Source organism: Triturus cristatus, chromosome 10, assembly GCF_964204655.1.
Source record: "Triturus cristatus chromosome 10, aTriCri1.1, whole genome shotgun sequence".
In the NCBI taxonomy this organism is placed as follows: Eukaryota; Metazoa; Chordata; class Amphibia; order Caudata; family Salamandridae; genus Triturus; species Triturus cristatus.
The window spans coordinates 1,021,489,576-1,021,513,587 of NC_140593.1; positions in this window are offsets into that span (position 1 = coordinate 1,021,489,576).

Here is a 24,012-nt window from a genome sequence, read left to right on the forward strand (position 1 = left end):
ATCTCGGATGGCGCTGGGGGCCCTCGGTTCTCGCGGCCCCGGAAGAAGGCTTTAAATGCATCTACCTGCGCCCCGCTTCCTTCAGCCACCTGCAGGTGAGGGCTCCCGGGCCGGAGTCAGGTGGCACGATCGTGAAGTCTGGAAGGGAGCCGGCCCTCAACTCAGGCTGATCACGACGGCACTGGGCTCCTTTCTTGCGCCTCTGTGAGCTGTCTCCACACGGATCAGCCCCTTCCTTCCACTGCCGGCTGATGTGCAGAGTGAGCCCGGGGGTAGTCTGCCTCATGAGGCCATGCCTGATTTCAAGATGGCGGCTGGGGAGAGTGCAGAGCCGGGAGTCGTCGCTGAGTTTCTGATGCAGACAACAGATGCCAGGCGGTAAGCGCTATTTCCTCCCCTTGTGACACCCGGATTGGGAGGGGGCTGTGATGCCTGAAGGTCTCTACCTCCCTGATTTGCTCCGTCTAGCGATGCCTGACTTTAAGATGGCGGCCTGATTCCTCCACGAGCAGAGGCCTGATCCCAACACGAGGAGACCTGTGTGAGCACCTCCTGTTCCCTTGCTCACTCGCCCTAGGGTGGTCACTGGGCAGCTGTTTCCACACCGTGCCGGGCTCTGCTCTTATGCCTCCCAAGAAGGCTCCAAACAAAGTCTCCTGCTACTTCGCAGTGCCGGAAAAAGGCTCCTCACCCTCGAAGTCTGACCACCTGCACAACATGGCGCTCACCCGGGAGGATCTGATCTCCAACTCACATGATTTTAAAACCGAACTCGGTCTAGAAATTGAGCAGGACCTATGTTCCTCCATGGAGCAGCTCAAGGTTGATCTTACCGAAAAAATGGCATCTCTGCGACAAGATATGGACGCAGTTGGTACCAGAGTGTTGGAGGTAGAGGAACAGGCACAAGACCTGGAGGCGCGCTCCTCCAAATTGCAGGAATCTCATCGAGCCATGCAGGTCCAGGTCCAGCAGGCAATACTGAAGATGGAAGACTTGGAGAACAGAACCCGACGGGAGAATATACGAATTTGAGGTTTAGAAGAAGGCGCGGAGGGGCCGGATCCGGAGGCGTTTGTGGTGGGCCTCTTTGCGGAACTCCTAGCTCCTCATTAACTGAAACATGAACTAGACTGGGTGCATCAAGTGGGGAGCCCACAAACAAGGGAACGCAGAAGGCCACACGACATCTTGGTCAAGTTGCACTCTTTCAAAACTATTGAGAAGAGACGTCCTTCCAGGGCTCCAAATGCGCCCTTTTTCAGGATCTGGCGCCTTCTACGTTGGAACGTCGACAACTGATGAGACCATTCACTGCAAAACTGCGATGAGGAAAACGTACGCTACCGCTGGACATTTCCTTTTGGACTTACATTCGAATACAAAAACAAGGGCCTACACATTCTTTGTCTCCACCCCTGGAGGAGGACACCTCTATAGACTACTCGAAAGATGCGGAGCAGCCTCGGAGGGGCTCCAGGCCCTGGCAAACAGTCACAAAATCTTGTTAGCCTCTGAGTGGTCGACGCCTGTACAGTCACTCTCCACAGATGCCCCGGCTTTCAGGAGATTTAATCTCCGTGCACTCACGTGTACCTATGAGGCACCACAGCTATGCAGCTAACGATTGGGCACACGGGCCTGCCTGATATACGAAACATTGTAATTGTCTGACATGGACACTGAGGTTTTTATTTTCTTCTTATTGCTCTGCTCCCTAGATATCTGCAGCAAGGCAGTCGGGGGGTGCGGGCCTTGTCCGTACCACCCATAATTCTTCTCTCTTTTTTGGAAGAATTTCAAGACTCGTTGGTTCTTTGGCTTCTGTTTTCATTTTTCTTTGGGGCATGTTGGGGGGGTTGGTTTTCGGGGGGAGGGATCCTAGTGGTGGTGTATGGCTTATATGGATTGCTAACTTGTTCAGGGTCAAACAGCACGAACAGGGGGGGTCGGTGAAACAAGTGGTTTTTAGGGAAGGGAACTTTTCTCTAATTTGGTAAGCGGCAATTCCGCTCAATTGAGGTGATTTACATGGGGAGGGAGGAGGAAGGTCTGCCTGGTGGTTTTGATCGCATCATGGAATGTTAAGGGGCTGAACTCCCACCAGAAAGGGCAGAGAATCTAGAAATACCTTGCGGACCACAGGTTCGAGGTGGTTGCCCTCCAAAAGACTCATCTCAAGAAATTTGAGGTCAATAGGCTAAGACACAAATCATATCCTTTACTATACACATCATCCACAGGTACCAAACACAATGGAGTGGCGCTGCTCTGCCACAGCACTACTAAGTTCCAACCTGAAGCCACCAAGACGGACAGGGATGGGAGAATCATAATGGTCAGGGGGAGGCTGAGGGGCACTTCATGCACATTTGTTTCTCTCTATGCACCCAACTCGGGCCAGACCACATTCCTATCTACTGCTTTAGACTTGATGAGCGGGTTTGCTGAAGGTCTGGTGGTGTTGCTAGGTGACTTCAACCTGACATGGCACGAAACACTGGACAGCTCACAAGCCACCAGGGCGACCGCCAATAGCTTCTCCAAAGGGGTCAAACAGAAAATGCACACTCTAGGCCTCTGCGATGCATGGCGGATAATGAATTCCACTACCAGAGACCACACATACTACTCACACGTCCATCAGACATACTCTCGGATAGATTACATTTTCATTAGTCAGGCTTTGGTGGGGTCTCTGTAGGCAGTGCAGATTCTGCCGATATCAGTCTCTGATCACAGCTTAATCACCATCAGTTTGTCCTGGTGCGGTCCCAAATCTCACGCACTGCGGTGGTACTTCCCAGTGGCGATCAAACGTGACAAAACGGTGCGCGAGGAATTGAGGGCATCTATCGCCGATTACTTTACTCTTAATAGCCCGCAGGCTACATCCCCACAGAACAATTGGGACGCCTTTAAGGAGGTAAATGCATTCAACTTAACTGGGTCCTAAATAAACAACGGGCAAAGGAATGCGTGGCCCTTGAGGGGGAGTTAGAAACAGTTGAATAAGCACATAAAGCCACACCCACGCGGCCATTGCAGCGGCAACTTACTGCGCTACGGGGCAAATTGCGCGCCATTTACAATAATACAGCCGATTACACATTACTGAAGTTACTCCAGGTATCATATGCGCAAGGCGACAAGGTGAGTCCACACTTAGCACGTCAGCTTCGCGTGAAAAGGGAGCATGCATTTATTGGGGGTATACGGGACCAGATGGGTCAGCTAATCCACACCGAGGCCACCAAGGCCAACATCTTTGTCGACTTCTAGGGGACACTCTATTGAGGTACATCTCCAGATAGGCACCTACAACAGCAATATCTGGATTCGGTGACTCTCCCCCATATCTCTCCCACGGTTGCGAGCTCCTTAGAGGCTCCCATCTCCTCAGAAGAGTTGAGGCAAGCCATCTCGAGACTCAAACTTCATAAAGCCCCTGGACCTGATGGCCTCACTGCACAATTTTATAAATGCTACGCAGCCGAAATCATCCCCCACCTCACTGAGATATTTCAGGCGATAGCAGTAGAGGCGCGAGTCTCGACGTCGATGGCTGAAGCAGTAATCTCTGTTATTCCCAAGCCAGGGAAGGACTCCAAACTTTGTGCCTCCTATAGGCCCATAGCGCTTCTCAATCTCGACGCAAAGCTCTATTCCGTGATCTTAGCCGCAAGGTTGGAGGATTTGATGCCCGAATTAGTCCACCCTAACCAATCAGGCTTTATAAAGGGAAGGCAAACCCATGATAATTTCCATGGCACCATACATCTTATTGAGTAGGCGTCTAAATTAAAATTTCCGGCAATCTTGGTGGGCCTTGATGCGGAAAAGGCCTTCAACAGGGTGGACTGGTCGTTCCTCTTCCTCGCCATGCGGAAATTTGGCTTCGGTGACGCATTTCTCAACATGGTCACAGCCAACTACCACCGCCCTTGCTCACACGTGATGGTCAATGGAAGCGCTTCGCTCCCCTTCGTGCTTAGCAGAGGCACGCGGCAGGGATGCCCACTCTCCCCTCTTTTATTCGCCCTCAGCATCGAACCCCTTGCAGTAAGATTTCAGGCCAATGAGGAGATTCTGGGAATACGCTTTAGTGGCACAGAGCACAAGGTATCCCTTTTTGCCGATGACATCCTACTCATGCTTACAGAACCAGCCTCCTCACTCAAGGCGGTGCAGGAGGAGCTGAACGACTTTGAACAAGTGTCCGGATTTAAGGTGAACCTATCCAAATTCTCCATACTGAATCTCACGCTCCCCGCCTTTGAGGCGACCAGATTGAGAGGGCAGACATCCCTGCAATGGGCTAAACACTCTCTTCTTGGGGGTTCACCTTACGCCCAGACTTGGAGATCTATACAGGGCCATCTTCCCCTCTCTGGTGACCCAGTTACAACAAGATTTTAAGAGATGGACGCCCCTTTACATCTCCTAGCTTGGGCGAATCAACGCTGTTAAGATGGCGGTCCTACCAAAACTTCTGTATTTATTTCAAGCCTTACCTATTGAACTTGACCGAGACCTACTGCCCCGCTTGCACTCCCTAGTCACTAAATTAATCTGGCAAGGTGGGAGGGCCCGTCTCCCTTTTCACGTACGACAGCGACCGAGGAGCAAAGGTGGGGTGGCTCTACCGGACTTCACACTTTACTATCAAGCGGCACAGCTACGAGTGGTCACCGAATGGTCTGCAGGTGAGTTCCACAAGCACTGGCTCCACATGGACAGGTAGATTATGGGGCGCTCCTGTGGAAGCCAAAGAAAGACCGGCCTAAGAACGCTTACTTAAGCACTCCCACACGCACTACACTGACGATCTGGGATCAGGTCACAAGGAGGGAGGGGTGGACCTCATTTCCCTCCCCGTATACCCCGATTCACTTCAATCCGGCGTTCCCACCGGCACTCCATGAAGGGCCCTTTGACTGCTGGAGGGTGGTGGGATACCGAAAGATCTCTGACTTATTCCATAATTATGACATCCTGACATTCGAAAACTGCAAAAGAGAGTTTTTAATCCCCCATAGTGAACACTACCACTGCCTCCAGCTTAAACACTGGGTCACAATACCACACATTAGAGAGGCCGCGACTAGAGAATAACGGTCATGGAGAAGATGGCGGTTCACAAGGCTGGTTCCATGAAAGGCGCCATCTCCTCACTCTACACCATATATTGATTACTCTACACGCAACCAGGGCGTGCTACATGACCTTCTGGGAGCAGGTTCTAGGGAGCGATATCACTGTGGAGGAATGGAAAACATTGATGGGGTGACATCACTAGACACAACAAGTCTGTGGCACTGAGAGAAGCACACTATAAGACTTTGCTAGATTGGTACCTCTATCCTATTAAGCTCCGACAGATTTTCCCTGACACCTCAGATCTCTGCTGGCGGGGATGTGGCCTGCTGGGGGATTTCCGCCACATTTGGTGGGATTGCCCAGCTATTCGGCCTTTTTGGGAGGAGATATTTTCTCATCTTAAAGATATGCTGGGATACCCGATTCCGACCACCATTGAGGGGGCTCTATTGGGTATCAGAGATCCGGAGTTAGAACATCAAACCAAAGCTGACAAGGCAATCATGTGGACATGTTTAGGAGCAGAGAAACTTACGATATCGGCAGCTTGGAAAAAAAAGGACACCCCAGCTACGTCGCTGTGGCATGTCCGCCTATGGAGACTCCTCTCTATGGAACATCTTGCAGATATCTTCCGAGACACTTACAAGACTTTTGAACATAAATGGGGCCCACTTGTAACCTATTTATCCCGTGGTTTGCCTTCTGCAGTTTGTCCTTCCTCCCTAAGGGCCATGCACCTCTTCCAGATCTAGCCCATCCCGAATTGGAACTTCGTTGACGCAAACCTCATCTCTTGAGCGGTCAGAGCCCCGTGTCTGCCACTCTGCCTTATAGCTGCACTGTTGCTAACCACTACTTCATCGTGTGCCATCACCACCACCAGGGAGGGGGAGGAGTGAGGGGAGGACGCGGAGGGGGAATTTTTATTCTTGGGGTGTTTGTTGAATTTATGTTGGTGCCTGAGGGACTCCCCAGAAGGCCTGTTGTTCGAAAAATGGCATCCTCTTTATTTTCAACAGAGGGTTGTATAGACTCTGGGACGTATGATGCTGTGCACCCATTATGTGATTTTTTTTTTACCCGGGCCCTACATGCCCTATTGTATTCATGTTGTTCTATTTTTGACTTATGACGCTCAATAAAAAGAATAAAAAAAAAAAAAGCTTTTGAAGAAGGCTGACCACTGTGAAACAGGCTTTAGTTGTTATTCTATTAAGTTATTATTGGACATTGTTAAAGGATATATTTCATTTTTGACTTTTACAAAATTAAAAACTGCAATTCTGCATTAGCATGTTATTAATGGTAGAAATAAATGTTGTTTAATATAATACCTTGATTTCATAGTGCAAGAGCCCTATAATATTTTCTGAAACATATTGTAAACATGTAATTTTGTAGTTTCATATTTTGCTAAAGTTTTATAAAGTTATGAAAATATGGGAGAGGTATCCTAATGACTAGAGAGCTGACTTTGGAGCATGGGTAACACGCCTTCAATCCCGTAGCTTAACATCCTGTGATTCTGGGCAAATCACAATCTCCCTATGACATAACATAGGGCCAGATTTATAACATGGTGGACAGGAAACTCTGTTACAGTGGTAATGAGTTCCTACCCCATCAAAACCATGCCACAGTCAAACTTCTCTGATGGCCTGACAGAGTAAGGGCCATCCGAGGTTTGTCTCTATGTCTGCCCACCAAATTTAGATGGGCAGACTTATAGCCGTTTTCAATGCCCGTCACCACCAGGAAAAACCTGGCGGCGAGGGGCATTGAAAAATGCTCAATTTCCTCCTCGCCGTTGGAAGAAACTCACATGGAGCGGACGTGCAGACGGCGCACCAAAGGCTAGCCCATCTGCACTCATCTGCGCCCATCCGGGGCCAGGGGCCACAACCCCTGTTATGTCCATACTGAATAGACAGATCGACTTGGCACAAGAATTGTTGGCACTACGACAGGTACCTCTCCACAATTCTAACATCTTCAGAATTGGGGTGGGCCCTTTTGTTTGTCAGCACTGCCAGTTCAGCCTTACCTCATTCAGTAGGAAAAATGAACATTTAAGAATAGACCAAAGTACAGAAAATTGAACTAATTGGCACTCAGCTGAAGACCATAATGAGTGTACTATCCACGCTCAGGTGTCACTGAGTTCTTATTTTTCAACATTGACTGTCGCTCCCTCCCCAAACATCAAGCTCATATCCTGGATTTTCTAATAGACAGGAAACCGGACGTGGTCTTTTTAACAGACACATGGCTGCATGAAGGCTCGAGACCCAATGTAGCAGCTGCCCTCCCGCCCAATTATTCTATGATTAGGAAAGACAGGCAACATAAAATAGGTAGAGGGGTGGCAATTATTTACAAAACAAAACTTGAGTGCAAAACAGAAGATTTTACTGCGCCGGACAGAAAAAGTTTACTTTTCAAAATTTCACTTACGCCAAATTTACTTTTTCGAGCATTCTGCTATATCGCCCCCCTGGCCCCCCTGGCCCAGCGGGGTAATGGGTAATCTCCCTTCCAGATTTAGCAGCTCCTTATATTTTAGAGGCGGCTAACTTCACAATTCTGGGTGTTTTTAATCTTCATTTAGAGGATTCAAGTTGCCCTAGAAGCACTTCACTCATGGCCGACCTAGGGGTAATGAATTTGCGATTGTGCAATTCTAATGCCACACATGTAGCGGGCCATTTATTGGACCCCATCTTTTCCAATCTGCCTGACCTTAGTAGTCTCCGTTCTCTTCCCGTACACTGGTCTGATCACTTCGTGGTGCTGTTTCCGCTGAAAGTAGTTTCCTCCCATACTCCGCCTTGTACAGCACCAGAACGAAAATCGAGGAGTTGGGCTAGGCTTAATGTTCCAACTTTTAATAAGGTTCTGATCAATAGTAGACCTAATCTCGAACTAATTTCCATAAAAGATCATGAGCTTATTCATAACTGGCTCTTGGAAGCAGTAGATTTATGCCTCCTTCTCTCAACTAAACGCTCAAACAGACATCTGGTTTATGGATAGGCTAAAAAATGAAAAATCCAGGTGTAAAGCGCTGGAAAGGCGTTGGAGAAAACACTACAATGAAGACACTAAAATAACATATAAAAATGCTTTAAGCACATACCATAGCTTATGCAAAGCGGCCTGTGCAGAATTTTTCCCACACAGAATCTCACAGTCACAAAATTGCACTAAAACTCTTTTTAAAGTAGTAAAAGAACTTTCCGGCACTGAAAAAATGACAGTCGCCTGACCTTTGCAAAAACAACAGTTGATGGACAGAATGCAGAACAATGTCATACATTCACCCCAGTACAGAGATCTGGGCCTAAATCTATCGTTTTTTTGCTCACCATGCCATTCCAGTTTGAACCTAGCCATATGCAAATCAGTCTTGACCCTGTGCCTCATGGGAACAGTCCAGCCCGAACTGCCAAGTCAGGTCCTCCCTGGACTGGAACCAAGCATCCTAGGACCGGTTTCGGGGTTTCACCCCTCTTCAGCCAGGATAGCTTGATTCCAGTGGCATGGAGAGCACAGGACTCACGTCTGAGCATACCCGTTCCACTCGGGGTGACAAATGCAAAAACATCAGTTGATGGACAGAATGCAGAACAATGTCATACATTCACCCCAGTACAGAGATCTGGGCCTAAATCCATCGTGTTTTGCTCACCATGCCATTCCAGTTTGAACCCAGCCATATGCAAATCAGTCTTGACCCTGTGCCTCATGGGAACAGGCCAGCCCGAACTGCCAAGCCAGGTCCTCCCTGGACTGGAACCAAGCATCCTAGGACCGGTTTCGAGGTTTCACCCCTCTTCAGCCAGGATAGCTTGATTCCAGTGGCATGGAGAGCACGGGACTCACGTCTGAGCATACCCGTCCCACTCAGGGTGACGAATGCAAAAACAACAGTTGATGGACAGAATGCAGTCTCCTGCCCTTTCACATGGTCAATGAAAATAACTTTCTTCATTGACAAATTTGAAAACATACACACGGGGCTACAAAGTAAAAACACACCTGATACTAAGTCAGAAGTAGCAGAATCATTCAATGCTAGAGAGGCCCTGCTATATCTGATTTCTTAATTAATACTAGTTCTTCTTGCAAACTGGCCACCTTGGCCCCCATGGACTCCACCTCCTTTAATCACCTCCTCTCAAACATGAAATCTGGCTCTCCACTTGATCCCCTACCTCCACTTGTTTTAGGGCTGTTGGATCGCTCCTTTCTAGTAATGACAATGGAGCTCTTAAATGCCTACGCTATGGTCCTTCCTCCCTAAAGAAAGCCAATTCTGATCCCTCCGTCCCATATAACTTTCACCCTATTTCGCTGCTTCCCACTTTCTCCAAAAGTTTGGAGAAGCATGTCAATAGCCAGCTGGCCTCCTTTGTGTAAACCCAGAACTTTCTTCACACCTCCCAATCAGGTTTTAGAGCTGGTTTCTTGACTGAATCCACACCATTTGGGGTGATTGAAATGTTAAGGCATCGTCTAGATGAAGGTGGAACTGCGGCACTCATTTTATTAGATCTTAGTGCTGCTTTCAACACAGTATTCCACCATATCCTGGAGTAAGCCTTACAGTCACTAGGCTTGGGCGTAATGGATTTTGAATGGTTTCGTTCCTTTTTTAAGGATCGGAACTTCCAGGTCTCCTCAGCAAAGGCCTGCTCTAGTTCTCATGCATCCCCTTATGGTGTCCCACAGGGTTCGGTGTTGAGTCCGCTGTTATTTAATATATACATCCGCCCTTTAGCGTAAGTTGTTGAAAAAGCAGGACTGTCTCTTTTTTCCTATGCTGACGACACACAGATTATCTTTTCTCTCTCCTCGTCACAAGGACATAAGCCCTCTGACCGTGACCTAGGATTGAGCAAAGTTGATTCATGGATGCAAAATAATTTGCTTAAATGGCGATAAGGCGGAATTTATGATCTTAGGCAAAAGACATGAACTCTTGGGACCACAACACTGACCCCCTGGATTGGGTTCTCTTCCCACGCCAGTGAACAGTGTTCGGAACCTGGGTTTCATTATTGATGAACATCTATCGATAAAACAGCAAGTGGCCAAGTTCTCTTCCGCCTGTTTTGCAGTTTTGCGATGGTTGAAGAAGATCCTATGGCTGACTCCTCTCTCAGTCCAGGGAATTGTAGTCCAGGCTCTTGTTATTTCAAGACTGGATTAAGGTAATGCCCTCTATCTGGGAGCAGATAAATCGACCATCCAGGGACTGCAGCTGGTGCAAAACGCAGCAGCGAGACTGCTTTTTTGACTGCCTAAGTTTTCCTCTGTGTCAGGGTGTCTACAAGACTTGCACTGGTTGACGGTGTCAAATCGGGTGAAATTTAAGGCTCTGTGTTTTATGTTTAGAATCAAAACAGGTTCGGCCCCAAAATGTCTGCAGGACTTGATGCAGCATCACATTCCACCTCACCTCTTACGCTCTGCGCAGCAAATTCGCTTTGTCGTTCCTAAAATCAGATGGGCCCGTATGAGAGGCTGATCATTGGCCTACTTGCGACCGACCTTATGGAATTCCTTACCAGCCTCCTTGCGAGCTGAGACCTCTCTGCTCACCTTTCGCAAAGGTCTCAATACATGGTTGCTCTTAAATTAGCTTCTCTTCATATCCTCTTTTCTCTGACCTACCCTGTCTGGCGCCAGAAAACCCTTTGGGGTAGCTGCGCACCCTACAAAGTTTAAATAATAATAATAATGGTGAGCGGGGCATTGTTTTACTTATTTACAAAAAGAAAATCCGTCTTTGGGAGTTTCTTTTTGAAAATAAAAAACGGTGTCCCTTTGATGTACTGCTACGTCATGTTTGACGGAGCAGTCCGGCAAAGTTACAATTCATCAGCAGGAACCGCCTTGATGGCAGTTCCTATCAATGCTTAAAATGTCCTCTGGGCTGGAGGACATTTAAAAATTTAGCGGACTGTACGTCCTTCAGGGCAACAGAGTAATTCACTCTCTTTGAATGAAGCTGCTACCAGAATACACCCAAAAATAGGTGGACTTCCCTGGGTGGTGGTAATTCCCCTTGAACTGCTAGTCAGACTACGGAACAGTGCCTGACCAAAATTGCGCAACCATATACGCAGTGTAGTTCAACAGCACAACTTCATAATGAGAGGCATTCGCTAGCTGTAGGGGGTTGGGTGCTTGCGGTGAAAAGGATTAGGACTGTCCCTCAGCCTTGTTTGGATCAAATGAAATATGCAGTGTATAGGATGATGTCTGAGGCTAAATCAAGGGGCTAGATTTGGCAGGGGGCCGATGCTAGAGCATCCTCAAAATTAGGGCCATGCAGATCTCCCTGATGAGGAATACAGGAGACACAGGGAGTGAGGGGGGAACAGTCCCTGACGCTTTTTCAGGCCAACCAGAGTGGACACTTCATACCAGTTCATCTGCTGTTTGCAGGGTCACCACTTCGAGGGCTCCGGGGACGTTGCTGCATACAGAGCCTGACAGACCTGCAGTTGAGTCCTCCAAATCCAGATCCGCCAGCTTGTCATGCAGCGACCGCCAATTGTCAATTCTCGTTCATCTGCTGCCTGGAGGGGGCCTCCCTTGGGATATAGCCTTTGACCCTCAACCTCTGTGAGCGGCAAGAGGGACATGAACCACATAGGTTGGACGGATGTCTACCCAGCTCTGCAGCCCACTGCATAGTGATCCAGCCAAGACCAAGCGTCATCAAGGGAAGTAAAGAATGGGTCTTCTGATCAACTATAATCTTCAGCTTCACTAGGAAGAGAAGTGCATACGTGATCCCCAACTTCCTCAGGTGCTTTTTGACAGAGAGAAAGGAGGCTCTTTGACGGTGGACCACCAGCATGAAGTCCGGGAATATCATTACCCTAGCATTGCTTTCCTGTATGGACATCCCTGAACCGGCAGCTCGGAGAATCAAATTGCAGTCTTGATAGTTCCAGTACCTTTGCAATGATTGGTCTAGACAGGGCCAAAGCAGGAACCCTGTGTGCTTGCTCTACTGTGAATATCGGGGAGAGGTCCTGAGATCCTGCCCAGGAACGAAGCCATGTTTCAATATATTGCGTGATGTTGGACCCTTGACTTTCCTTGGTAGGGCAAAGATTTAGAGATTGTGTCCTCTCTACCTCCCCTCCGCATCTTCTGTGTGGTCTGTGCGGTCTTCAAGGATCTGTGCAGGTAAGGCTGTGCAGGTCTTTATTGAGGTTTTTGCTTGAGGTGTCATTTCCTGTATTGCTGTTTCATTTTGCTGCACTCTATCGGTTCATTTCTTCTGTTTTTCGCGCAGCAAGTTAATTTCCACAGCCAGACTATCTACCGTGTACTCCAGTGCAATTCGAATTTCCTCTATAGCTGTATCTGCACTGTGTCGCTTGTCTGTTGTGACAGGTTAGTGGACAGTAAGGCTGGAGTCGTTTCATCGAGTTCCATCTGAGTTACCTCCAGAGTCCTGAAGCCGGTTGGGGGCTTGACACCTTTGTTCTTCCCCATCGTGGCATCCGTTGGCCTCACCACTGACTCTCCACCCAGGCAACTGTTCGATCACCAATGCTGGCCTGACCCAAGGGAAAGAGAAAAAATGACACCTCCCCTAGGGTGGCCTCTGCAGCTGCAATATGAGTCTTCAACCACACAGTCCATGGAGACTCCATGGTCCCCGTGCAGAGTGTATAAGCAGCCCGCCAGACCTCCGGGGCACGGCATCCAACATCCCCTGGAGTGACACGAGCAGCCACCACCAAAACCCAGTCTGCGTGCTCCTGCAAGGCTGTGTACCGGGGTTGCTGAGCAACTTCTCCACCTGCTCCAAACCAGGTGATCCTCCGAGGGCGCCGGAGTCACCACAACCAGGTGGGCCTGTGAGACCCAAGGCACTGGTGGAGCGGGTAGAATACGGAGCAAAGTATCCCCGAAGGCCGGGATCCGCGGTGTCCTCCTAGTGTCAGTGTGCGGGCTGCTGCACCATGTACTCATCCACTGGGCTTCGGTAACAACCCGCCAGACCCACCAGATACTTGGGATTACGTCCTTTGGGGCGGCAGGAGCAGCCGTCACCAACCTCCAGGTTGAGGGCCACCTCCTACTCCTACGAACCGGGCACCATGGCCTGCTCTCCACAGGGGCCGGCCCCAGCACTGCCCAATACCTCGCGGGCCTTCTGACCCGACACCGTCCCGAGTTCAAGGGCTAAGACTTCTCGCCTGGGCCAGAGGCTTCCCTCTCTCCCATCCCTCAGCAGGGTGGACTGCACCCCGACCGCTCTAAGGCCCGTCTTGGCACCCTAGTGAAATCTGCAAGCTGGTCCCCGGGGTCAGGGCAACTCCCAAAAAGGTAAGTACCACCCTGCCGAGATCTCCATGGAGGTGCTCCATACTGGATTAAGACGGATGATGCGGGCTGAAAGAGAACTCAGTTAAGTGCCATCAGCCATATTGGATGGCTAGCCACGCTCCCTTTAACAGGGCCCCATAAGAAACATCACAGCCACATCCCCCAGCTTCTGTCAGAATGTGTGGCCAAAAGCAAAACCCTTACTTATTATAGTAATCTGTGAGATTACATGTAACAAAATACCTGTCTGTAGCCTATAACACAGTGTATAACAACCAACTGTTAAAAGCTTACTAGCTTTAACAAATGCTTTTAACAATAAAGAAGCTAGATCAACTACCTTTGTCATAACGTTTCATAATAAGCAGACCAGACACATGCCATTGGAAATAACATTTCCTGTGAATCAGGCCGCAAGCTTGTCACCATAACCAACTCAGGCCTACAGTATTGAGCATAAACATTTCCACAAAGCAACCATCAGGCACACAATCATAAAACTGGAAAGCTATGCAACATTATGATTGGCTAAGCAACAAACTATACCTCCTAAGAGGGCCTGATGAGGATTCTCACAGAGCAAACCTCTATGCCCATGTTTGTTTCACACGGGAGAAGCTAAGACCAAAACCCTGGTCTACTACTCTAATCTATGAGATTCCATGTAACAATGTGTGTGTGTGTGTGTGTGTGTGTGTGTGTGTGTGTGTGTGTGTGTGATCTCTAAGATAAAGTAGAAACAATCCAGCCTTAAATGTCTGTTGACTGTAGCAAATGTGTATCATAACAAATCCGTCAGATCTTCTGCCTTTATCATGCAATTTCATAATAAACCAGATCAGGCTTATAGTCATGATCATTGGCTTGCTACCATAATTAACTCAGCCTTGACGCATCGAGTACAAGCTTTGGGTATGCGGATTTAGAGTAGAATTATTATGCCGATAGACATTTAGCTGTCTGCAGTGCAGTACTTAATTAAACAGCACTGCAGTTGTAGGTGGTGAAATGCCTGTGGGGAGGGCAGCTGGGGCGCAGGGCGGCACCCCATAAATTAAAAAAACGGCAATCACCACAGGGCAAACACCAGCATCAAGAATGTGTTGGTGTTTGTCCCGCTGTAAAATGTCAACAATGCCAAGCTTTGCCTGCATCCAAAAAGTGTAATACAGCTGTCTTTTTAGTGGAAGCACACAAATGCAGCCCAATCAAATCCTTTACTCGGAAAAACCAATTTGTGGGTGGAACATAAGCACTCCTCTCTCAGTGATAGTCTGAAAGCTCTTTTTTGTTGATCACATAAGGTCAGGCAATAGGTGCACAGTCAAGCAAAACCTAAAAATCAATGTAGATTAGTGTAGCCCTGGGCATTCCATTCCGCTCTCAAATACAAAACTGCACTCTGAAGTCTAAAGTTAATGAAGGAAGGGGAGGGTGCTGAGACTGCAATACATTTCTCATGTCTGCCCTCCTTGCATCTGAGCTGCTGCTAGAGAAAAACAAATGCAATGAATGATCTAATTACTTAAGATACATTAACAGCATTACAAAGGCATGTTTCTTCCCATGAAAGTTCAAGCTCAGGCAGCCACAGTGCTGCTGTTTCTGGGATCTGGAAAATTAATCAACATAGTTACAGTTGTGTGGAGGGGAAGTACTTTTTCTGTGGACACACACAACTTCTGCCCAATCAAGATATGTAGCCCTGCCTACCGACATGTGGTGAGGCTTATGCCCCTCTGTGTAGATCTCCTGAAAGTTCTTTTTAAGGTTGATCACATTATATCTGGGTACAGCTGCGCTGTCAAGCCCGGCCTAATGCAAAGACAACCCATTTTTCAGAAATATGTTGTTATAAGCAGAGCTGACTCTGTTCTACAAATGTATGCATATATAATGCAAAAACACTGTGTAACACAACATGCTTTTACTGCAGTACTGGCCTTTAAAAAAAAAAAAATGGATGACCTCAATAGTCAGTGATGCATGCTTGGTGACATTCACCTGTAAAAGCTAGGAATGTTAAAGGTTCCTATGGTCTAGTATCCTGAAGTGAGACAAACTCCCGTATACAGTGGTGCTAGTCACAATGCTTTTTTAAATGACCGTCCGCTTGGTCATGGGGACGGAGTCATTTATTCCATCTCCATGGCAAAAGGACGGGCCATCCGCCTTGGTATAAACCAGGGCCTACATCTTCTATTTGTAATCAAAACCCAGGCACAGTTCCTGAGGGATGGTGGAATTACATTATGGAGTACGTTCTAAGGTTCTAAGCTTCCACTAGTTTACATGTAAAGTGCTGTTAAAAGCACAGAGCTACTCTCTGAAGTTATTACACTTAATGAACAACCTCGTAAATCGGTTCAAATAAAAACACAAACTCTGAGAGGGCTCAAGAGAGTTAAAAATAGCAATGGATGGAGGGGCATGGCAAGCGCCCAAGGAAAATGTCTGCATCCGAGTGATCCTCCTTTGGAACGGCGTGGACACCAGCAGTTTGACGATGCTTCTAATGCTTGCTGATCGCTGATAATCGGTTCGCAAGCACTGTAAACAATGGAGATAACATTAAAGTGAGTTTTCCACGATTCGGCGCATCACATACCTCCGACTTTGTTTTTTTCCTCATAAGCGCGGTTCCCTCAGAATGCTGCCCACCATCTTGAAGACGCTGAAAGGCTGAATTGACAAATGTCAGCGCGACTGCACTTCGTCTGGAGACTCAGAAAATGAAAGTTGTCCTGTAGGATGAAGGCTGAAGGTATTTTGCTGTATATCATCTCCCCGACATTAAGAGGCACACGGTTCTCATATTCAGTGTGACCTCTCACACGTTGCTTCCACCCATATTGTGAAGTATCGACCGCTTGCTAAATAGTGCTTGAACAAACGTTGTTCCGATTTCTGTATCCTTACGTCAACGATGCTCAGCTATATTGTACTTCACACTTCTTCAACATAAGCACTGACTTTCTTTTTGAATGTCAAATATATGTGGTGACATCTCAACTAAGCTACTACGTAGGATTACTATAAAGAGATATCTACTCTAAAGGTATTCTAACTTGCTTCTTACTTCATATAGGCAGATTGAAAAAACAAAAACGTTGTTGACGCCTTCTACTAACAAACTTATACATTGCTCAAATTTTCTCTCACATCTTACCTCAATGGGGGACTCTGTGACCTCCTTGCTTAAAGGTGCTTCCACACCCACTATTAATGCAACTCCTGCACCTAGGAAGGCACCCACTAAAGGCTTGAAAAAAGACACTCCTTCTCCTCCAAAACAGATCCCAACTGTCTCTATGGATCTTCTCTTAGAAGAGATACGTGTTCTACACCCCTTTGTAGAAGAGACTAATGCCAAATTACAAATTCTCACAGATAGATGGACACGGATGGAAGAAAGAATCAGTACAGCCGAACAAAGCATTGAGTCTTTAGGGTCAACCACTCTTAAGGTGAACGCTCTTCAATCCCAGGTTTCGTCTCTTCAGAAACAGATCGAAAACCTTGAAAACAGGAATGGAAGGAACAATCTTCGAATATATGGTATACCCGAAGGCTCAGAAGGTTCTGATCCCATTGCCTTATTTAAAACATCCCTTTCAAAAGTTCATCATTTAACAGAAGGTACTCTTCGTAATATTCAACGTGCCCACAGATTAGGTACACACTGCTGCTTCCAACACAAGGAAACCAAGAGGGGGTCATAATGTACTTTCTAGAATATACTGACCTCCTTAAAGTTTTGTCAGTTGTTAGATCTATAAAGTGGGTTTCTTGGTCGGGCAATCCTTTATTGTTTTTGCAGGATTACGCAAAGTATACAGATGACAGACGCAGAGAGTTCCTAGCTATGAGACCAAATCTGTTACGATTCCGTTCCCCAGTTCAACTCTCCTCAGGATTCTGGCGATGCAATAGGGGTTCCACCTCTCGACACCCCCAACTCCTGCACTGATGGCACGGAAGGTTAGGGTGATCAAGTGAGGGAAGGGAAGGAAGGGAACAGCAGGGAGTAGAACCTGTAAAGGAAAGACAATCTACAAACACGAAACAATAATAAAGAAATGTCATGGAAGACTACTCTCTTACATTCTCACTAATGGCTACGCTCTTTAATTCTCACTGCCAAGAAAGATCCCTTCTTGGAATATAAACTCATACAACCATAAGTAATACCAAGAACACCAATCTGTATTCTTCTTCACATATATGTACTGTCACTTAGCACAGCCCACTTCATCACACACATTCATTCATGGTATGACTGTAATTGAGGTAAAATAAATAGTGCCCCTTCCCCTGCGTGAATCGGTAATGTCCGGAACATGCTGCCCAATAAACTTAGGATAAACGAACTGCTGTGTTCATTGGCCTCACACAGCGTTTTTAGAACAGGTTTAGAAACAACACCCCCCTATAATTCGTGAGTCCAAAACAAAAGGTCTTTGGAGCTATGGTTACGTCACCGCGGGAGAAAGGTGTCTTGAATGCTAGGATACGGCCTCCTCCTACACACTCCCTTGAACAAAGTCACAGACCATGCATGTAGGTAGGCAAAGTTTCACTCATACACCATAGAACAAATGGGGGAAACGGGAGCCTCGGGAAAGGAACGTAATGTGTAATGTCTCAGACCAGGGATGTAGGGAGGGGAGTTTCACTCCTACACCATAGCATCAATGGGGGAAAACGGGAGTCTTGCAAAAGGAACGGAATGGGTGACGGGACACTCCCCCGCCGAGTGCGAGGACACACACTTATCTGAATTGCTCCGCCGGGAGCTCCAGGACCCTGGTGGCTTTCTTCTCCTCAGGAACGAGACTTCGGAAGTGCTCAGGCAAGGCGACAGAGACTGGAACCAGCTTGGTCACTCGCCGCAACGGAGAACCGGCGACGAGCTCTCTTTCCACTCGGGATCCGGAACGGCTCGCTATCCTGAATTACGCACGACGTCCTGTGCGGGCGTCGATCCTTTTGAACACACGACTCCTCCCCCATCCGGTCCTTGCGCATTATGGGGGTTGTAGGCCACGCAGACGCGCACAACCTGATCCCTTACAGTAGGTCCCCCGCCCCAGCGCCTCCTAGAACCGGGCTTGTCCGGGTGTTGACGATAAAAGGCACGGATTCGGGCCGGTGCATGCACGTTGTCGCATGGTTCCCATGAATCCTCTTCTGAGGTATACCCCTTCCACGAGACGAGGTACCACAAATGTCCCCTCCGGTACTTGGCGTCCACAATACGATGCACCTCATACTCCTGTCCTGTCTCCTTCTCTAGCTCAGGGGGCTGCCTCTTCTGCCCTCCCACCGCCGGCTTCAAAAGACTACAATAGAAGACCGGGTGGATCCGAAGAGAGCCCGGAAGTCGCAGTTTGTAAGCTACTGGATTGATCTTTCTCACCACCTGGTACGGGCCAATGTACTTGGGATGGAAAATGCTACGCAGTTTGAAGCGTATATTCTTTGTGGACAACCACACCTTGTCCCCTTCTCGATACTGCGGTCCCTCTGCGCGGTGCCTGTCTGCCCATCGCCTGTATGTCAGCTTGGTCTTGATCAGGTGATTCCTCAAGGAATCGTGCCCCTTACGGAGCGCTAGCATGTGTGCCTGGACCGACGGTTGAGTGTTCGATACTCGTGGCAGGGCTATCGGCAATATCCGTGCACTGAAACCAAAATTGGCTAAAAAGGGAGAGACGCCGATGGAGCTATGCGTCGCGTTGTTGTAGGCCAATTCGGCCATCTATAACAGGGCGACCCACGAGTCTCGTGCCTCTTCCGCGTAACATCTCAAGTATTTTTTCAGCGTTTGGTTCAACCGTTCTGTTTGTCCATCCGTCTGGGGATGGAAGCTGGTGGATACTGCTGACTCGATGTGTAGGGAACGACACCACCCCTTCCAGAAGCTGGCTATGAATTGGGGGCCTCTGTCCGACACTATGACCTGCGGGACTCCATGTAAACGCACCACGTGTTGAAGCAATAAATGCGCTATTTGGCCCGCTGTAGGGAGATTTTTACAAGGGATGAAGTGACCCATCTTTGTCAGGCTGTCTACTACCACCAGAATAGCTGCATACCCCTGATCCACCGGAAGTCCGGTAATGAAGTCCAGACTGATGGTCTGCCATGGTAACTGAGGTGTGGGCATGGGAACTAACTTGCCCCTGGGTTTGGATGTATCCGATTTACCCCTTGCACAGGTCTCACATGCCACTACCCAGTTCCTAACGTCCGGTACCAGCGAGGCCCACCAAAAGTATCGTTGTACCAAAAGGGTGGTTTTGTGTATGCCGGGATGACCGGCCAACGGAGACTCATGACACCAAGCAAAAGCCCTTTTCCTCAGGGCCTTTGTAGGGAGAAACAACTGTTGCTCCTGAAAAGGAAGCCCCTGTCGGATAGACCGCTCAGGTCCGTGATCAGCCCACCTGTTCCAGGCTTCCGGACTCTTGCTGTGCCGTATGGTATCCAGATATTTCTCAGCCTGTATCACGCAAACTACCTTGGAGGATGGGATGATAGCTGCCTCGGATCCATCGACTTCCTCTCCGGTGGTTAACATCCTGGAAAGAGAATCCGCCTTCCTATTGTCCGCTCCAGGTCTGAAGGTAATGATGAAATTATACTCCTCGAAGAAAAGCATCCATCTCATTTGTCTGGGGGATAGGCGTCGGGCGGTTCTTAGGTACTGCAAATTTCGATGATCGGAGTACACCGTGATCGGAAACCTAGCCCCCCATAAATATGGACGCCACTCCTGGAAAGCCTTCTTTATGGATAGTAACTCCTTTTCGGCGATGTTGTAATTTCTTTCTGCTGGGAGAAGCTTCCGGGAGAGATAAGCCACAGGATGCAGCTGTCCTGTTTCCTTGTCCCGTTGTGACAATATGGCTCCAACTGCTTCGTCAGAGGCGCGGCCTCCACTATGAAAGGAGTATCCAACTTAGGATGACGTAACACTGGTGCTGAAGTGAACGCTCTTTTTAGGAACTCAAAAGCCTTTCCAGCGGCGGGAGTCCATTCAAAAGGCACTCCCTTTCTGAGAAGCCTGGTGATCGGAAGGGCCTGTTGCGAGAACCCCTGTATAAAGCGTCTGTAGTAGTTGGCGAAGCCAAGAAAACACTGCGTTTCCCTAACATTACCGGGGACCGGCCACTCTTGTACCGCTTGGATCTTTTGTTCTGACATACTCATTCCCTCAGGACGAAGAATCACCCCCAAGAATTCCACTTCTGACACACCAAACTCGCACTTGCTCAGCTTACAGAACAAGCGCTGCTCTCTCAAGACTCGTAACACTTGTCTCACATGTTCTGTGTGACTGCTTACAGATTCCGAATAGATCAAAATATCGTCTATGTAGACCACTACTGTCCTATCTACATAGTCCTTTAGTACGTCATTTAAGAAGTACTGGAATGCCGCCGGGGCGTTGCACAACCCGAACGGCATTACCAGATACTCAAAAAGCCCATAGCGTGTCTTGAAAGCGGTCTTCCACTCATCCCCTTTGCGTATGCGCACCAGGTGATATGCGCCTCTAAGGTCTAACCTCGTGTATATTTTCGCCTCGCGCACTTGATCCAATAAGACGGGAATGAGCGGCAGTGGATACCTATTGCGAACGGTGTTCTTGTTCAGCATGCGGTAGTCACAACACGCTCTCAATTCCCCATTGGCCTTTGATATAAAAAACAAAGGAGATGCGGCAGGAGACCGGGAAGGACGAATAAACCCTATCTCCAGGAAGTGATCCAGATAAACCCTGAGGTACGTGGTTTCAGGCTCCGAGAGAGCATAGACTCTACACACCGGAAGGGTGGCTCCTTCCACTAAGTCTATTTGGCAGTCGTAGGGCCTGTGAGGTGGAAGCAACTCTGCCTGCGTCTTGCTAAAAACTTCGGCAAAGCAAGAGTATTCAGGGGGAAGACATACCTCTTTCTCCGCGGCTGTGGCTGCTACGAACGGGCATGCCAAGGCGGCCGCACACGACCCCCATCCCGGAACCAGATGTTCCTGGCACTCCTCAGACAAGAACAGTACCTGTCTCTTTCTCCAATCTATGGTCGGGTTGTGTAGACTAAACCAGGGCATCCCCAGGATCACCTCATACTGAGGCGCTTCTATGATGTTCAAGGACACTGTTTCTATGAGTCTTCCTTCTCCTACTCTGGTAGACAACCTGAGTTGTTCTGTCTGTTCGATGAGGAGACCTGAAGTGAGTGGTTTTCCGTCTACCGCCAGCACTTCCTCGGGGATTTTGCGAGAAACCTTCCTTATTGCCAATTGGTCTACCAACCCACTATGTATAAAGTTTCCTGTGGCCCCTGAATCCAACATGGCCTTAATCTGATGTGACTGTGGGCCGTTCTCTAACCACATAACCATCTCTATATGTCTTGCGGTGTTCCCCTGACTGGCAGTGGCCAGAGAAGGGATCCTCCAAAGCTGCTCGCCTGTATTCTCAGGAGTTTCCAGCGATACGTCGTGCAGATCCGGACTCGTGACCGAGGCTAGGGTTTTGCGATTCCGGTTATTCCCACCCGGTCGTTTGGGTCTAGCTGGGCATTCTCGGACATAGTGTCCCTTCTTTCCGCAGTACATACAAAGCCCCTGGGTTCGCCTACTCTCCCTTTCCACTCGGGATAGTGGAGCACGAATGGCACCCACCTCCATGGGCTCTGGTACCACAGCTTGGCTGGTCGCTTCATTCCTTGCTCTATCACCCCTGAACCTCTCACCGCCTCGATCTGCTATGCGTCCATCCAACCGCAAAGCTAAGCTGACCAAATCGTTGCAAGTCTGCGGTTGAGGATCTATTCTGGCTATGACATCCTTAAGCTCTCCACATAACCCCTGGTAGAAAAGAGACATTCTTTTCTCTTTGGGCCATGCTGCTTCAGCCACCAATCTATTGAAAGTGGTCAGATATGTCACTAATTCTGTCTTTCCTTGTTTTAAAGTTAGAAGCTCTCTGTCCGCACTGAAGGTGGTAGTGCGTCTGTCAAATACCCCCTCCAGGGCGGCTCTAAACTCGTCCCAATCGGACAACACACTGTCATTATTTCTTACTTGCGGCACCGCCCAATTGGCTGCGTCGCCCGCTAAATAAGAAATGGCAAACGCCACTCTGGAGTGGTTAGTCGGGAACGAGGACGGCCTGCAAGAAAAATGCATCAGGATTTGAGTCAAGAACACCTGTATCTTTTGGGGGTCCCCTGTGTACCTTTCGGGGTTGGCTAACGGAATGGGTGGGGGCACGGTGACTTGAATGGGAGGAGTTCCAGCGCTAGCATTAAAAGGGTTCCTCGACAACCGTTCTACTCTGTCCCGTAACGCCGCTGTTTCTGTCCTAGAGGCCGCCAGTTCCTGTTGGACTGCGGCTAGTGCTTGCAACACCTCATCCATACTGTACCCTATCGCACCCCCCCAGAACCGGGAGGAGATTCAATACTTGGGTGCGTAATTCTGTTACGATTCCGTTCCCCAGTTCAACTCTCCTCAGGATTCTGGCGATGCAATAGGGGTTCCACCTCTCGACACCCCCAACTCCTGCACTGATGGCACGGAAGGTTAGGGTGATCAAGTGAGGGAAGGGAAGGAAGGGAACAGCAGGGAGTAGAACCTGTAAAGGAAAGACAATCTACAAACACGAAACAATAATAAAGAAATGTCATGGAAGACTACTCTCTTACATTCTCACTAATGGCTACGCTCTTTAATTCTCACTGCCAAGAAAGATCCCTTCTTGGAATATAAACTCATACAACCATAAGTAATACCAAGAACACCAATCTGTATTCTTCTTCACATATATGTACTGTCACTTAGCACAGCCCACTTCATCACACACATTCATTCATGGTATGACTGTAATTGAGGTAAAATAAATAGTGCCCCTTCCCCTGCGTGAATCGGTAATGTCCGGAACATGCTGCCCAATAAACTTAGGATAAACGAACTTCTGTGTTCATTGGCCTCACACAGCGTTTTTAGAACAGGTTCAGAAACAACACACCCCTATAATTCGTGAGTCCAGAACAAAAGGTCTTTGGAGCTATGGTTACGTCACCGCGGGAGAAAGGTGCCTTGAATGCTAGGATACGGCCTCCGCCTACACACTCCTTTGAACAAAGTCACAGACCATGCGTGTAGGTAGGCAAAGTTTCACTCATACACCATAGAACAAATGGGGGAAACGGGAGCCTCGGGAAAGGAACATAATGTGTAATGTCTCAGACCAGGGGTGTAGGGAGGGGAGTTTCACTCCTACACCATAGCATCAATGGGGGAAAACGGGAGTCTTGCAAAAGGAACGGAATGGGTGACGGGACACTCCCCCGCCGAGTGCGAGGACACACACTTATCTGAATTGCTCCGCCGGGAGCTCCAGGACCCTGGTGGCTTTCTTCTCCTCAGGAACGAGACTTCGGAAGTGCTCAGGCAAGGCGACAGAGACTGGAACCAGCTTGGTCACTCGCCGCAACGGAGAACCGGCGACGAGCTCTCTTTCCACTCGGGATCCGGAAC